Raw genomic sequence first — 17,739 nt, 5'->3', positions numbered from 1 at the left:
ACCCCTTTACCCCTAATACACTGTCCCAGGTGCACCCTGTGCCAGATGCCTCCCATCAAACATTTTTAACCATAATAACCTTCCTTATTATATTTTCTAAAGAGTTTTCTCAACATTATAGTTTCAACCACATACCTGATAATCTCCCATGTTCACCTGCTCCCCCCCCCCAACCTCCCTCTAATTCCATGGACCATCTGACCTATCTTCCCAACCCCAGCCCCGCTCAAGCCTGCAAAGCCCAACACAATAGATATCTATGCCTCTCTCTTATCCCTCAACAGCACAACTACTCACTTCCACTTTATCATAGGTGTCACACATGGGGCATTGGCTCACAACCTTCCTCTCCCCCACTATTTCTGGGAAGCCTATCTTCCAGTTTCTAGCTCTCTGAGACAGCTTGATTTGCTTAATTCATATCAGAGAGGTAGTGTAGTATTTGTCCTTCAATGCCTGGCTTGCTTCACACAGCATAAGGTCCTCAAGAGTCATCCACATTATCCCATGTGTTAGTACTGTATTCCTTCTTACAGCTGAGCAGTATTCCATTATATGTATATACCACATTTTGTTTATCCATTCATCTGTTGATGGGCATTTGGGTTGACTCCAACTTTTGGCAATAGTTAATAATACCACTAAGAACATTGGTGTGCACATATTGGTTCATGTCCTTGTTTTCAAATCTATAGCTAGTGTTTTGAGGAACTGCCAAACTATCCTCCACAACGGCTGGATCCTTCTACATTCCCACCAGCAGTGGATGAGGATTCCCATTCCTCCACATCCTCTCCAACACTTGTAGTTCTGTCTTTTTAATAGCCGCCAGTCTAAAGGGTGTAAGATGGTATCTCATTGTAGTTTTGATTTGCATGTCCCTAATAGCTAGATGATGAGAATCTTTTCATGTGCTTTTTAACCATTTATATTTCTCCTTTGGAGGAGTGTCTGTTCAAATCTCTTGCTCATTTTTTAAATGGGCTGTTTGTCTTTTTATTTTCAAGATATAGGATTTCTTTATATATGCTGGATATTAGGCTCCTATCAGATATATGGCTACCAAATATCTTCTCTCATTGAGTAGGATGTCTTTTCACTTTCTTGATAAACTCCTTTGAGGTGCAAAAGGCTTTTATTTTTTTCTTTCACTGCTCATGCTCTGGGTGTGAAGTTCATGAAGCCATTTTCTCTTACAAGGTCCTATAGATGCTTACCTACATTGTCTTCTAACGTCTTTATGGTCTTGTCTCTTATATTTAGATCTTTGTTCCATCTTCAGTTGATTTTTGTATAAGGTGTGAGAAGGTATTCCTCTCTCATTCTTTTGCTTATGGATATCTAGTTCTCCAAGCACCACTTGTTGAAAAGGCTACTCTCTCCCAATTGAGTGGGCTCGGTGACCTTGTCAAATATCAGATAACTGTATATCAAGGATCTATATCAGAACTCTCAATTCAGTTCCATTGTTCACAATGTCTATCCTTGTGCCAATATCATGCCCTTTTGACCACTGCAGCTTTCTAGTATGCTTTAATGTCAGGTAGTGTGATTCCTTCAACTTCAGTTTTCTTTTTCAATATCTCTTTGGCTGTTCAGGGCCTCTTGCCCTTCCAAATAAATTTCATAGTTAGTTTTTCCAATTCATTAAAAAATGCTGTGTTGGGAAGCAGATGTGGCTAAAGCAGTTGGGCTCCCATCTACCACATAAGAGGTACAAGGTTCAATGCCCAGGGCCTCCTGGTGAAGGTAAGCTGGGCTGTGCCATGAGCTGGCCCACACAGAGTGCCAGCCCATGCAGGAGTGCCACCTCACAGAGGAAAGCCACCCCATGCAGGAGTGCCAGCTGACAAGGAGAGCTGACACAGCAAGATGATGCAACAAAAAGAGACACAGAGGAGAAACAATAAGAGATGTACCAGAATAGGGAGCTGAGGTGGTGCAAGAGAATGATTGCCTCTCTCCCACTCCAGAAGGTCCCAGGATCAGTTCCCAGAGCCACTTAATGAGAATACAAGCAAACATAGATGAACACACAGCAAATGGACATGGAGAGCAGACAATGGAGGGAGGAGGGAGAAATAAATAAATAAATCTTTTTTAAAAACAATGCTGTGTTGATCTTTATTGGGATTGCATTAAATTTGTAGATCAGTTTGGGGAGAATAGACATCTTAATAATATTTAGTCTTCCTATCCATGAACAGGGAACACTCTTCCATTTATTTAAGTCTTCTTTGATTTCCTTTAACAGTGTTGTGTCATTTTCTGTGTATAAGTCCTTTACATCTTCATTAAATTTATTCCTAGATATTTAATTTTTTATTTACTATTGTAAATTGTATTTTTTTCTTGATTTCCTCCTCAGATTGTTTATTGGTGTACAGAAATGCTACTGATTTTTGTGCATTGATCTTGTAACCTGCAACTTTACTGAACTCGTTTCTAAGTTCTTTTTAAATTGTATTTTATTTATTCTGCCCCCCCCATTGTGACTTGCTTGCTGTCTGCTCTCTGTGTCTATTCCCTGTGCATTCTTCTGTGTCTGCTTCTCTCCCTTTGTTGCATCATCTTGCTATACTGTTGTAGAAGTGGAGAGAGGTTCAATTATTTGCATATAGAAAGGCCAGGACTCAGGAATGATATTGAGAAGGAAAAATGATTTATTGATGGCTGGCCAGACTCGGGAGCTTTCTGTTTCAAACCCAAGCCCAGAACAAGAATGTTGAGTTCCTTTTATACAGAGAGGAAGGGTTAAATTTTTCTTTGTTTCAGTGCTCAATAGGCCTGAATTAGCATATATCGTCCACATCCTAGGTAAGCTTTTAGCATGGACCTTATACATTCTAGATAAACTTTTAGCACATTTGGTTTGCATTTTCTTGAATATTTAAAGTTTATAGAGTTTGCATTGCTAAACTGTTTTCTGGGACTGGAGTCATTGCCATGGTCACCAAGGGCAGGACTGCAGCCTCTTACCATCCCACACCCACAAGTCACAGACAGCTTAGGTTATCTACAAAGAGATGAAGAAGAGCCTCCCACCCATAGCCCACATCAATGCCAGCTCTTCGCAGGCATGGGACATCAGCTCTCCGCAGGCACGGGTCATCAGCTCTCCACAAGCATGGGCCAGCTTGCCTTCACAAGGAGGCCCCAGGATGTGAACCCAGAACCTCCTGTATGGCAGACAGGAGCCCAATTGATTGCGTCACAGCTGCTTCCCTTCTAAGTTCTAGAAACTTTGTTGTAGGTATCTCAGGGTTTTCTATGTATAGGATTGTGTCTTCTGCAAATAGTGAAATTTTGACTTCTTTCTTTCCAATTTGGGTGCCTTTTATACATGTTTCTTGCCTCAGTGCTCAAGCAAGTACTTCTAACACAATGTTAAATAGGAGGGGTGATAGTGGGCATCCTTGTCTTGTTACTGATCTTCCAGGGAAAGATTTTAGGATTTCACCATTGTAAATGATGTTAGCTGTGGGTTTTTCATACACACTCTTTACCATGTTCAGAAAGTTTCCTGCTATTCCTGTCTTTTGCGGTGTTTTTATCAGGAAAGTGTGCTGTATTTTGTAGAATGCTTTTTCTGTATCTATAGATACGATCATGTGATTTTTTTTATTTCAATCTGTTTATGTGGTGTATTGCATTGATCAATTTTCTTATGTTGAGCCATGCTCGCATACCAGCGATGAAAATCACTTGGTCATGGTGTATAATTTGTTTGATGTGTTGTTGAATACGATTAGCAAGTATTTTGTTGAGGATTTTAGCATCTAGGTTTATTAAAGAGATTGGTCTGTAATTTTCCTTTCTTGTGGCATCTTTGTTTGGCTTTGGTATTAGGGTAATGTTGGCATCATAGAATGAGTTAGGCAATGTTCCCTCTATTTCAATTTTTTGGAAGAGTTTAAGCAAGATTGATGTTAGTTCTTTCCAGGATGTTTGGTAGAATTCACCTGTGAAGCTCTCTGGCCAGGGCTCTTCTTAGTTAGGCAGTTTTTAATAACTTATTCTATCTCTTTACTTGTAATTGATTTGTTGAGATCATCAATTTCTTCTTTTGTCAATATAGGCTGCTTATGTGTTTCGAGGAATTTGTCCATTTCCTCTAAATTGTCCTTGTTGGCATATAGGTTTTCAAAGTATCCTCTTATGATACTCTGTGTGGGTTTTGTATTATTTAACATCCTGTAAGTTTGAAATTATTTCAAAATTAAAAGTTTAAGAAAAAAAAGATGAATGTATGGACTGAATGCTTGGGACAAATGTGATAAACAAAAATAACTATAGGTTTTAGTATTTCTAAGATCATCCATGCCATCTAAATATACTGGATTGAGATGGGCTTGAAACTATTCAAATGAAGTGCTATTGGAATCTTGAAATCACAGAATATGAGTAATGAGTATATTGAGGTTCACTACTATCTTCTCTATTTTGTCTGTTTATAAAAAATAAAAAGTTTTTTAAACACATAAACATGAAATGGATTGTGTTTAAATCACTTCTTTGGTTCCAGGCTTGATATCCTTTCTAAACAGAAAGAGAAAACACTCTCTGTAGAAGAGACAGAGTTTGCTGCATGGCCCTGCCAAGTTGGAGCAACCACAGATATGAGTCAAAGATATTTAACAGACCAGCGATCCGTAGCCATTGCACTTGTTTTTAATTTTATTGTAGAGGAAAGTTTCAAGCCTTTAAAACAAATTTGGTTTGAGGCTTTTACTTTTGCAGCTTCTAAACTGAAAAGGGACAAGAATCCCAATTTTGTCTCTAATAAAAAGAACTTTTAAGGACTTGGAAATATTTAACATGTGTACCATTTAATATTGAAACTATTTAAAAAGTAAGATGTATGTAATAGTTAGGCTAATGTGTCAATTGTCCAGGTAATTGTGCCTAATTGTTTAGTCAAGCAAGCACTGGGCTAATTGTAATACAAGGACAATTATGGATTTTGGTCACCAGTGACTTTACTACATAGATAACTGATTACATCTACATCAATCAGGGAGATTGCCATCAGCAATGAGGGAAGCTTTTTCCAATCAGTTGAATGCCTTAAAAGGCAAAGTGATTTCAGCATTCAGGGAGAATTTCCCAGCTCCTATTTGGTCAGTCAACGTCTCCTGAAAGCTCATCAAGCTCCTTCATTGGATTTTCTTCCGAGCCCCTGGTTTGCAGCCTTCCTGTGGAACCTGGACCTGTGCCCCCACAGGACCTGTGCCTGGACCTGGACCCCATCTCTCACAGTCACATGAGAGACTCTTATAAAATCACACACTATGGACAGATATCTCCTGTTGATTCTGTTTCCCTAGAGAACCCTGATTAATACAATATATTAATATATATGGAATTACAGCATTAAAAAGTTGATATCTTTATTTAGAAATTTCCTTAATTTTCCTAAATGAAATAAATACTTTTTTAAAAGTTTTAATCTTTAAAAGTGATGTTTTTCTCTGTCAAATAGTGCTTAACACAGAATATAAAATTTGGGATACAAAGGGCATATTTTAATCCATTGAAGGGAATTTTGTGTTAAAGTTGAAATGACTGAAGCTTTCCAAGTTTTCTGTATTTGCTTCTATATAAAAACTGAAGTTCCCTTTATCTGACTTGGAATTTGAGAGTAAAAACAATGCAATGGGAGTGTGCATTTACAATTGCAGACTATTGTCATCCAAATGAAATGGTATCTATATAGATTGATTTTCGTAAAAGTAGTCTATTTTGTCCAAAGTTCTATGGAATATCTATGTATTTAATTCCAGTCAACTCCACGTGTCAAAAGCCACATCCACAAATCACTTTGAGATGAGCCACTCCCTCTCTCTAGACTAAACAACAAGTACTTTGGGCACTTAAGATTTCTGTGGGATCATACTCTTAAATTTTCTAGAAGCCATTTGGTTCTGCCAAGAGGCTCTACTGGGCACTTTCTCTTTTTTTTCCCCAGAAGTCTTTTTTTTTTTTTTTTTTTTGCTTTTTTAGTTTTTTATTTTTATTTTTAATTATTTATTTATTTTTTTAAAGTTACATTCAAAAAATATGAGGTCCCATTCAACCCCCCGCCCCCACCCCCCACTCCCCCCACAGCAACACTCTCTCCCATCATTGTGACACATCCATTGCACCTGGTAAGTACATCTCTGAGCATCACTGCACCCCTAGTCAATGGTCCACATCATAGCCCACACTCTCCCATGTTCCATCCAGTAGATCCCTGGGGGGATCTACAATGTCCCGTAATTGTCCGTGAAGCACCACTCAGGACATCTCCTCGTCCCGAAAATGCCTCCACATCTCATCTCTTCCTCCCATTCCCCAAACCCAACTGCCACCATGGCTACCCCAGAAGTCTTAACAAAGCATTTACAGCCATGTCCTTGATTTGGTTGGAGTGCTTCCGGCTGTACCTTTATAGCTATGTGTGGTAGCCATAGAGTTGCTAGATAAAACACAGCACACCCAGTTAAATTTGAATTTCAAAGAAATAACTAGTTTTTTAGAATAAGTATGTCCCAAATTAGATGTAGGAAAGTCATAGGGGTTATAAATTCAATTTGAGCATAGTATTAAAACCATATATTTAAAGGGCCATTAACTTAAGATGGTCAAAGTAATATATATTTGCCGTAAAGAGAATTATAAGAGTTTTATTTTTGATACTAAAAGTTACTTAATAAAGAGTTGTTTCCATTATTTCCAAGTTCTGCATGGAACATGTTTATAACAAAAAAATTGTTTCTCTGAAATTCAAATTTAACTTATGTCCCACATTTTTACTTACTGTATCTGACCACTCTACACATCCTCTAAAATAGCCCCAAATGATATTCACCTCTTGGGCTAGACCTAGTGACTTGCTTCTGACAAACAGACTATGGCAAAATTAATGGGATGTCACTTCTAAGATTAGGTACAGAAAGACTCTGGCTTCTGTCTCATCCACCCTCTCTTGCTGTATTAGTCAGCCAAAGGGGTGCTGATGCAAAACACTGGAAATGGTTGGTTTTTATAAAGGGCATTTGTTTGGGGTAGGAAGTTACAGATACCAGGCCATAAAGCATAAGTTACTTCCCTCACCAAAGTCTATCTGGAGCAAGATGGCTGCCAACATCTGCAAGGGTTCAGGCTTCCTGGGTTCCTACGTTCCTGGGGTTTGCATTTCTCTGGGTTCAAGGTTCCTTTCTTCCTGGCACTGGCTTCTCTTTCCTCTGGGAGCTTACTTCCCGGGGCTCCAGCTTAAGTCTCCAGCATCAAACTACAACATTAAAACTCCAACATCAGAAATACTCAACTCTGTTCTTTAACCAAGGGGTGGGGACTCAATGCCCTAATCATAACTCAATCATGCCCAGGTACAGATGAGATTACAAGCATAATCCAATATTTATTTTTGGAATTCATCAATAATATTAAACTGTGACACTTCCCTTCTCTGGTTCTCCTTCTAGCCTCTGAGAAAAGCCAGCTGCCATGTTGTAAAGTGCCCTAGGGAAAAGCCCATGTGGCCAGGAACTGAAGAAGGCTATGCTGCCCTCACCCCTGACCCAAAGAACTTCCTACTACCTCAGAAAATTAGAAGATCTTTCTCTAAGGAAACTAAACAGTGTGATGGAAAAACTCACAAAAACCAATTATAGTCAAGGGTTTTCCACTCTTATGTCTGGGTCCTGCCTACCCAAAGAACCACCAGCCAGCTTTTGAGTACCTTACTTTTAAATATAAATGAATAAAAGGGGAAATATTGGGTTGTATATATGGTGATAGAATAAATCTTACCAAAAATGAAAAAGTAAATATAAATGAATAGCAAAGAATCACCAGACATTTCAGGAAGCCTAAAAATAAACAAAAATTCAGAGGAAAGAGTATTCAGGGTGCAGAGAAAAAATTCAATAACCAATATTAACATCCCCAGGTAGATAAGAGAAGGTGTTATAATCATAAAGCAAGAAGAAAAGCTATATATAAAATAAGACATAGCAGAATTTAAATTTTAATGGAAGGAGAAATACAATTAACAAGACTCTAGAAAGGGTCAAGACAGATTCCAAACTTGGAGCCTTCCTGTATTCATAACTGACATGATCTCTCAACTCCCAGGCTCCCAAGGAGAAAGAACAGATATGGGCGTATCAGTGGTGGGAGCTGCGAAGAGTTGTGTATTCGTATGCAGGAAGAAGGGTTAATAAACATTTGTTCATTTGATTTTAAATGACATTACCAAGACTTTTTCTTTCTCTTGGCCAAATCGCCAGCCTTACTACTCGCCATTACTATGTAAACCCCTATCCTTACTACCTTAAAACAAATCTTGCAGCTATGGGACTACAGAGAAAAACAATTCAGAATGGAGGGGGGAAATTTTTTAATTTTTGTCTTTTTTTCAAGACAACAGCAGACCCCAACTATTCTAAATATCAACCTCACCTCCTCCTCCTCTCTCCCTCTCACCCCAGCTACCCAGGCACGTAAGAAACTTCTGAGTAGTTTCTTATCTCCCTCCTCATTTCTCCTAACCCTTACAGGCTCCAGGTGGCCTTTTTACACAAAATCACCTACAAGAATTACCACAAAAGAAAATATTCCTAACCAAGCGGCCCTAATTGCAACCTCAGTAAATCAGTCATCCACCTCAGTCACCTATCCCCTTTACTAACTCCAGTGCTTTCTCCCCAACCCACTACCAGCCCTAAAAAAGCTTTCTGTCCTTTGTTTCGGCGAAATTGATTTTCTCGCCTCTCTCCTCTGCTACAGCAGTCCCTGAATAAACTCATCTTTGCCTGTTTAGCACTGTCAGGTACAATTTTTCCTTTGACCTTGACGGGCAGGACGGCTGGCGGGCGCACATGCCCAGGACGGCCGTCTTGTTCTACTTGTGAAACTCAGCGCCTCCTCAAAAGCTGCTCCAGCTGCTCCTCCGCTGTTCTATTCTACGCCTCACACAGGACGGTGTTCCTGGAACTCGACTGGGACACAGGCAGCCTTCATGGACAGAGCCCAAAATCACAGCGTCAAAATAAAGAAAAAACGCTGAAGTGACAGCGGAGGCTGGTGCGGCTCCGTATCTAAACTTCCGGTATCCAAACTTCCGGCCGGTCTTGGAGAACCAGGCGATTCTACCTCCGTCCATCCCTCCTGCCCACTCCTCTTTCTCCTTCTCCTTTGTCCTCCTCTATTTACCCCCTCCCCACCTTGGAGACTGACAGGGAGGGTCGTGGGACACACAAGCACTTTCTCTGTTGATTTGTTTTCAGTCACCATGTTTAATTCATGTTAAAACACTAAGTGACATTAAAAGAGAATATGAGATTTAATGTTTATTTATAAAATTTTGATGGAAAGGCTGGAAAATAAAGGTTTGGAAATCTACTAGAAGGTGGAAAATAATGACAAAGAAATGGAAAATAGGACAGAAGCACAAAGAAAATTGAAGAATCAGTTCAAACAATAAAAACAATCGAGTGTTCCAGAAAGAAAAAATAAAGAAAACCAAGAGAAAGTATTGAACAGCCAATACAAGAATATTTCCTAGAACTGAAGGACATAAAAAGACTTGATGCCCTGTACAAGGTGTGAAAAAAAGATTAGTCTCAAGTCCCATCGCTATGAAATTTCAGAAGACCAGCTATTAAGAGAATAACTTAAATGTTTTATCTGAGGGAGGAAAAATATACAAAGTAAAGGCAAGCCGTACAGCCTCCCTCCCCAGTTAATGTTTCCCCAGTTAAATAACTCTTACTTTTTAGAACCCAGACTTCAGAGAATATATTAATCTCTCAATACTTTTCTCAGCTGGAGTTCATATAAGAAAATTTCTTATTTGCATTCCAAAAATAAACATTTTAACAGAACATTATGTGGGAAAACTCTTGGGTTACCTTTTAAATACATACCCAGATAATTTAAAATGAGTATCACGAAAGAGAACGTGCATATTGGATTTTGCTCACTAGAAGAGAAGGCATGCTGTTACATACAACACAGTTGTCCATTAATGACCCTATTATCAATGACCAAGGAGTGATATTTTAAGCATTCTACATCTCACTGTGATATTTTGCTATTGCAGATAACATTTTACAGTGTATAATGCTGTTTTAGGAAATTCGTCAGAGGTTTATGGTTAACATGTATCATAATATTTTTTCCCATTTAAAATGATGGGAAATAGGTTCCCAGTTAGCATTTTCACACAGAACATCTGATTGTCAAAAACAATGACTGATCATATGCAGGAGATGCCTGTTTAAGGATTCAAATATCTCAACAGCAGCATAGGAAACTTGAAGACAATGGAACAATACCTTTGGAATTCTAAAGAAAAATTAACTCCATCTAGACTACTATACCCAGTCAATTCTCAATCAACTGCAAGGGCAGAATGAAATTTTTTCATATATGCAAAGTCCCAAAAATTATATTTCCCATTGTATTAATTAGCCAAAAGGATGCTGATGCAAAGTACCAGAAATCTGTTGGCTTTTATAAAGGGTATTTATTTTGGGTAGAAGCTTACAGTCACAAGGCCATAAAGCATAAGTTACTTCCTTCACCAAAGTCTGTTGCCACATGTTGGAGCAAGATGGCAGCTGATGTCTGCAAGGGTTCAGCCTGCCTTCTTCCCCTTAAGGCTCCATGGTCCCAGGGAAGCAGATGTGGCTCAACTGATAGAGCATCCACCTACCACATGGGAGGTCCAGGGTTCAAACCCAGTGCTTCCCGGCCTATGTGGTGAGCTGGCCCAAGCACAGTGCTGATGCACAGAAGGAGTGCCGTGCCATGCAGGGGTGTCTCCCATGTGGGGGAGCCCCACATGCAAGGAGTGTGCCACATAAGGAGAGCCACCCACATGAAAAAAGTGCAGCCTGCCCAGGAGTGGTGTCGCACACACAGAGAGCTGATGCAGTAAGATGATGCAACAAAAAAGAGACGCAATTTCCCAGTGCCACTGACAAGAATACAAGTGAACACAGAAGAACACACAGTGAATGGACACAGAGAGCAGACAACTGGGGGGAGGGGAGAAAGGAGAGAGAAATAAATAAAAATAAATAAATAAATCTTTTTTTTAAAAAGCCTCCATGGTCCCAATTCTTCCAGTATCAGCTGTAGGCTGGGATAAATCTTGTTTCTCTCCCAGGGCTTGTTTCTCTCTGGAATTAGCTGCTCTGTTCTCTTCACAAAGTCAGCTATAGACTATCAGGCTCTCTCTCTTCCTGGGATCTTTGCTGTGTTGATGGAGCCATCTCTATTTTTCTGTGTTCTTCTGTATGTTCACTTCCCCAGGTTCCAGCATCCAAAAACTCCAACTAACTCCTCTGCTGTGTAGTTTTCTCTGTGAGTACCTACCCACCAAGGGGGCAGGAGCTCAACATCCTACTGATGTGGCCCAATTAAGACCTTACTCATTATTTAAACAAGTAAAAGTGAAATCTCTGGATTTAATACAATATAATACACCAGAGGAACAGACCCGTTTACAAACATAATCCAATACCTATTTTTGGAATTCATAAATAATACAAAACTGCTACAGTTATATATAAGATGTTAACATTAGGGGAAGCTGGGTGAAAGGTATACAGGAATTCTCTCTACTTTGCTTTTGCAAACCTTCTATAAATTTAATGTTATTTCAAAATAGAAAGTTTAAATAATAAGAACTGTACATGGGATGGGCAAAATAACTGATGTTGAAAACATGCCAGCTAGCAATGAATATGGCATTACTTTTTAGATGGAAGCTGTATCTTTTCAGATGTAAGACTTGAGATTTGTACATCATTAAACCTGAATTAAATGTCAAAAAGAAAAAAAGAAACAAGAACACCTTGTGCTCATACTTTCTATGTGATTGTGTCAGTCGAGATTATGTATGAATCTCCAAAAAAGAGCTTATGTTTGTAAACTGTTCTGTTCCTCTGGGTGTGATGCCTCTGATTAAGTTTACTTCATAAAAATCAGTTTAGGGGGAATTAGCTGTGGTTTAATCAGTTGGGCTCCCATCTACCATATGGGAGGCCCTGGGTTCACGTCCCAGGGCCTCCTTGTGAAGGCAAGCTGACAGCCCATGAGCCACGGAGAGCTGATGGCCCGTGCACCCCAGAGAGCTGGCGCAGCAAGATGACCAACAAAGGGAGACAAGCAGATACAGAAAATATGTGCAGCAAATGGACACAAAGAAGAGAAAGCAAAGAAAGGGACAACCACAAGGGGGGAAGTAAATAAATAAATAAATAAATCTTTTTTTAAAATCAATTTCAGACTTCTGATTGGGCTGTATCAGTAAGGTGTAGCTTGGGTTGAGTTCCTGCCCCTTCGTTGGACCTATATAAACAAATATCCACAGGGGAAGAGAGAGAGCTCCATAGACATGGCAGAAGAGAGAATTTTGATCCTGGAGCCCTGGGGAGAGATGACGGGAAGAACCAAACTCTATGACAGCCTGTAGCTGAGATAGAGGAAGGCTGAACCCTCACAGAGACTGGCAACCATCTTGCTTCAACACATGGCAACTGAGTTTGGTGAGGAAGCAACTTTGAGTTGGACTCTTTAGGGTGTAAAGCAGCCTGAGAGATGGGGTATAAGGAGAGGCACCCTAGGAGCTATAGGGAGCAGGAGTTGAAGGACAAGCAGCCTTAGGAAGGGAACTTAGACTGAGACTTTTTCTGTCATTTGATTTTTTTTCTTTATTCTTTTCTCTATATCTGGCTAACATACCTGGGGGAGGGCAGGCTGCAGGGCGATTTATTGGAGAGCACTGGCAGCCTAAGATGGTTGCTAGTGGCCTGAGAGGGAAACCTATTTTTGGAGGGGTTTTATCCCCCTCCTTTTTGTTTTTTTTTAGACTCCCCCCCCCCCCCCCCGCCCAGTTGTCTGCTCTCTGTGTCCATTCGCTGTGTGTTCTTCTGTGACCACTTCTATCCTTATCAGCGGCACTGGGAATCTGTGTTTCTTTTTGTTGTGTCATCTTGTTGTGTCAGCTCTCTGTGTGTGCAGCGCCATTTCTGGGCAGGCTGTACTTTCTTTCGCCCTGGGTGGCTCTCCTTACGGGGCGCACTCCTTGCACGTGGGGCTCCCCTACGCGGGGGACACCCCTGCATGGGAGGACACTGCTTGCATGCATCAGCACTGCACATGGGCCAGCTCCACACAGGTCAAGGAGGCCTGGGGTTTGAACTGCAGACCTCCCATGTGGTAGGCAGATGCCCTATCCATTGAGTCAAGCCTGCTTCCCTTGTCCCTCCTTTTTTCTCTTTTTCTCCTTAGTTTCTTTCTTTCCTTCATTTATTTTTCCCACTTCCATAGATTTTCTTTCATTACACTTTCCCTTCTTTATTCTTCATTTTCTTTCTTCTCTTTCTGGTCTTTTATTCTATTTTTTCCCCATTTCTTTCTTTTTTTTAATACCACCTTTTTTGTTCTTAAATCCTTTTTATTTTTTGATTTTTCACTTTTATTACTTAGTTTTTCTTTTATTCCTGGTTCTTTTAGGGTTTCTTTTCCATCTTTTTCTTTCTTTATTCTTTCTTTTTCTTTTCTCCTTTCTTTCCTTTTCTATGGTCTTAATATTTTTTCAGGGGAATCCAGACAACTCTAAGGATATAGAATAAGTGGAACAAAGTGTCAAAGAGTAATCTAACACAAAACTAAATGAAGTAAAGCCCTAGAGTAGAAAGAGAAGCTAACCATCTCAATAAGCCCATCAAGATAAACAGATGTGGGGAGTGGTTGTGGCTCAACTGATAGAATGTCTGCCTACCATATGGAGAGTCCAGGGTTTGATACCCAGGACCTCCTGACCTATGTGGTGAGCTGACCCATGTGCAGCTCTTAAGACCATCTCTACCCCTGTTTACACACAGCAATGCTAATCAAAGAGTTCTCTGAATCCAACAACTGTTTCATACCCCTGGATCTTAACTCATGCTAAGCTCATACTGTCCTGTGCTGTTTTCTTTACTGAGAAATCCTACTTCCTTTCATCTGACTAAATGTCCTTCCTTTTAAAAAAAAAGATTTATTTTATTTATTTCTCCCCTCCTCAAATGTCCTTCCTTTCTGCCCCTTCTACATAGATGAGTTAGCACTTCCCTAGCACCTAGCACAAGTCTTCATCAGACACATTAAAAAGTAAAAGCCCACCATGATCTAATTAGACATGATCAAAATTGGACAAAGAAGCAAAAATAATCAAGAACAGAATTTGGAATATGGTTTTATATCCTTTAGCCTTAATGATGAACCTATCTCTAGGTGTTCTATTGGCCTTCAAAAGAGTGTAGCTTGAGGCCATTATCATTGGTAAATCATTGAAACCCAAGCTATATAGGATTCCCCTATACTTTTTTTTTAATTATGTTGCTTTTCCTTCAGGGCTTTATTTGTCCAAAGGGCATTATGCTTGACCTCCAAATTTGGCTGATTTACTGATAAGATTTATAACGTTTGAGTTGCTCTGATATTTTGATGTATTTGCTGAGTTCTGGGCCACATCGTGGAAAACCACCATAACTTCTGGATCCTGCAAGGCTGGAAGATCCTCTGGATCACTAAGAATTTCATTGAGCCCAGGCATACCTGCCATTCTAGGCATGCCTCCTACCATTCCAAACATTCCCCCATGAACACCAACTAGAAATCCCCTGTACTTTTTTTTAATGTAACTTTTCTGTCATCTAAAACTTCTCTAAAAATAAAGTTTATGATGATAAAAAAAGAAAACTCCAGCTCCCAGAATATTTTAGTTATAATATATTGTAAGCAAGTAAAAAAATAGTTTTTGAATTATTGATAAATACAGTTGTTTAAAAAAAAAAAAACTATGAGATGCAGCAAGAGCAGCACTGAGAGGGAAATTTATGGCCATAAATGCTTATATTTAAAAAGAAGAAAGAGCTAAAATCAAAGACCTAACTGCACACCTGGAGAAACTAGGAAAAGAACAAAAAACTAATTCCAATGCAAGCAGAAAGAAGGAAATAACAAAGATTAGAACAGAACTAAATGAAATTGAGAATTTAAAAAAAAAAACAAAACTAGAAACCAAAGCTGGCTTTGAGAAGATAGAGAAAATTGACAGACCCTTAGCTAGGCTAACAAAGAAAAAAGTGAGATGCAAATAAATAAAATAAAAAATGAGAGAGAGGATACCACCACTATTCCCACAGAAATAAAGAGTATCATTAGAGGATACTTTGAAAAATTGTATGCCAAAATGATGGATAACTTTATAGATTAAATTGACAAATTTATAGAAACAATTGAGCAACCTACAATGACGAAAGAAGATATTGATAAACTCAACAGACCAAATACAAGTAGCGAGGTTGAATTAGTCAACAAAACCCTTCTAACAAAGAAAAGCCTAGGACCAGATGACTTCAGGGGTGAATTCTACCAATCACCCCAGAAAGAACTAACACCAATCCTGCTTAAACTTCCAAAAAAATAAAAGAGGAAGGAACATTGCCTAACTCATTCTATGATGCCAACATCACCCTAATACCAAAACCACATAAAAACTCCACAAGAAAACTACAGATCAATCTCTCTAATGAACCTGAATGCTAAAACCTTCAACAAAATACTTGGTAATTATATTCAACAACACACCAAATGAAATATACACCATGATCAAGTGGGTTTCATCCCTGGTATGCAAGGATAATTCAACATAAGAAAATCCTCACATTAACAGATCAAAAGATAAAAATCACATCATCATCCCTAGTGATGCAGAAAAAGTATTTGACAAATTACAGCATCCGTTGTTGAAAAAAACACTTTAAAAGATAGGAATAGAAGGAAATTTCCTCAATATGATAAAGGGTATATATGAAAAACCCACAGCTAATATCATATTCAATGGTGAAATGCTAATGGCTTTCCCTCTAGGATCTAGAAAAAGACAAGGATGGCGACAGTTACTGCTCTTATCTAACATTGGGTTAGAAGTATTTGCTCAGGAACAGAGAGGTCTGCAACTGCAAGTAAGATAGCCTCATCCATCTGCCTGTGGGATCTAAGCCCCCTCTCAATTAGAAGGAGAGTGGGCATCACCATTCCAAAACCTCAAGATTTGGGAATGAACAATGGACTAAAGTAGACTTATTGTTCTACTATAAACTTATTATTATTCCAGCAATTGAAGAACTCTTATCAATAGATGAAAAGACAGTGACCACCAAAGGTTCTGAAGTATGGGAGAAGGAAGAATAGGTGTAGTTTGGGGGCATTGGGGACATTGGATTTTTCCTGCATGACATTGCAGTGATGGATATGGGCCATTGTATATTTCGTCATAACTAACAAAATTGTGCAGGACAAAGTATAAACTATAATGTAAACTGTAGTCTGTGGTTAGTAGGAATACTTCAATATGGGTTCATCAGTTGTAACACATGTACCACACTAATGAAGGATGTTGTTAATGTGGGAATGTGTGGGAGGGGAAGAGAGCGGGGCATATGGGAATCCCTTATATTTTTTTATATAACATTTATGTAATCTAAAAATAAAAAAATTTATTTTATTCTTAAAAATTAAAAAATTTAATTATTAAAAAAAAAGAAGTACTTGCTTTAGCACTTAGCCAAGAAAAAGAAATAAAAGTCATCCAAATTGGAAAGGAAGAAGTAAAAATTTCACTATTTGCAGACGACATGATCCCATAACATAGAAAATCCTGAAAAATCTAGAACAAAGCTTCTAGAGCTAGTAAGTGAGTTCAGTAAAGTAGTGAGATATAAGATCAACATGCAAAAATCAGAAGAATTTCTGTACACTGAAAATGAGCAACCTAGGGGGAAATCAAGAAAAAATTCCATATACAATAGCAACTAAAAGAATCAAATATCTATGAATAAACTTATGATGTAAAGGACTTGTACGCAGAAAACTACACAACATTGTTAAAGGAAATCAAAGAAGACCTAAGTAAATTGAAGAATATTCCATGTTCATGGATTGGAAGACTAAACATTATTAAGATGTCCATCCTACCCAAATTGATTTACAGATTTAATGCAACCCCATCAAAAATTACAACAGCATTTTTTACTGAATTGGAAGCGCCAATTATGAAATTTATTTAAAAGGGCAAGGGGCCAAAACCATAAATTTTCTATGTGACTTTTCTGCTAAACCTTCTTGGAAATAAGAGGGGGGGGAATTAAGACCCTGGGGGAACATACACATGATTAAGTACAAATGGGTTTTTATGGCTAAGAGATTTCAAAGTGAGTTAGGAGGTCTTTCCAGATGTTATGATTATGCACATCTCAGGAGAATCTCACTGACTGCCACAGTAAACAGTGTCTCAAGCAGGAGTGCTCCTAAGGACTCTAGAGACATCTAGACACTAGAGGTAGGGCAAACAATCCCAGGAAATCAGTGCCTCATCAGTGGGCCTTACCTTGGAATATATGATGACCTATCTCCCTAATGTATCAGCGTTAAACTCATTTATAATTTTCCTACACATATTTCTTTTGCCCCTTTTATTTGAACCTATAATTGGCACTATATCCATTAAATATATGTTCCACAGACTTAAATCTTCTGGCTATTCACATGTCAGCTGAACCTGAATCTCAGCAGAGTTGCAAACAACACCTACTCTCCAGTTCATTGAATTCACCCAGGACAACTAACAAAATGAAGATGATGGACAAGTACCATCCAGAAAAAAAACAGTATCCACAACTGCAAGCAAGA

This window comes from Dasypus novemcinctus, chromosome 12, assembly GCF_030445035.2.
Source record: "Dasypus novemcinctus isolate mDasNov1 chromosome 12, mDasNov1.1.hap2, whole genome shotgun sequence".
NCBI lineage: Eukaryota > Metazoa > Chordata > Mammalia > Cingulata > Dasypodidae > Dasypus > Dasypus novemcinctus.
Note: the sequence above shows the minus strand (reverse complement) of the source record.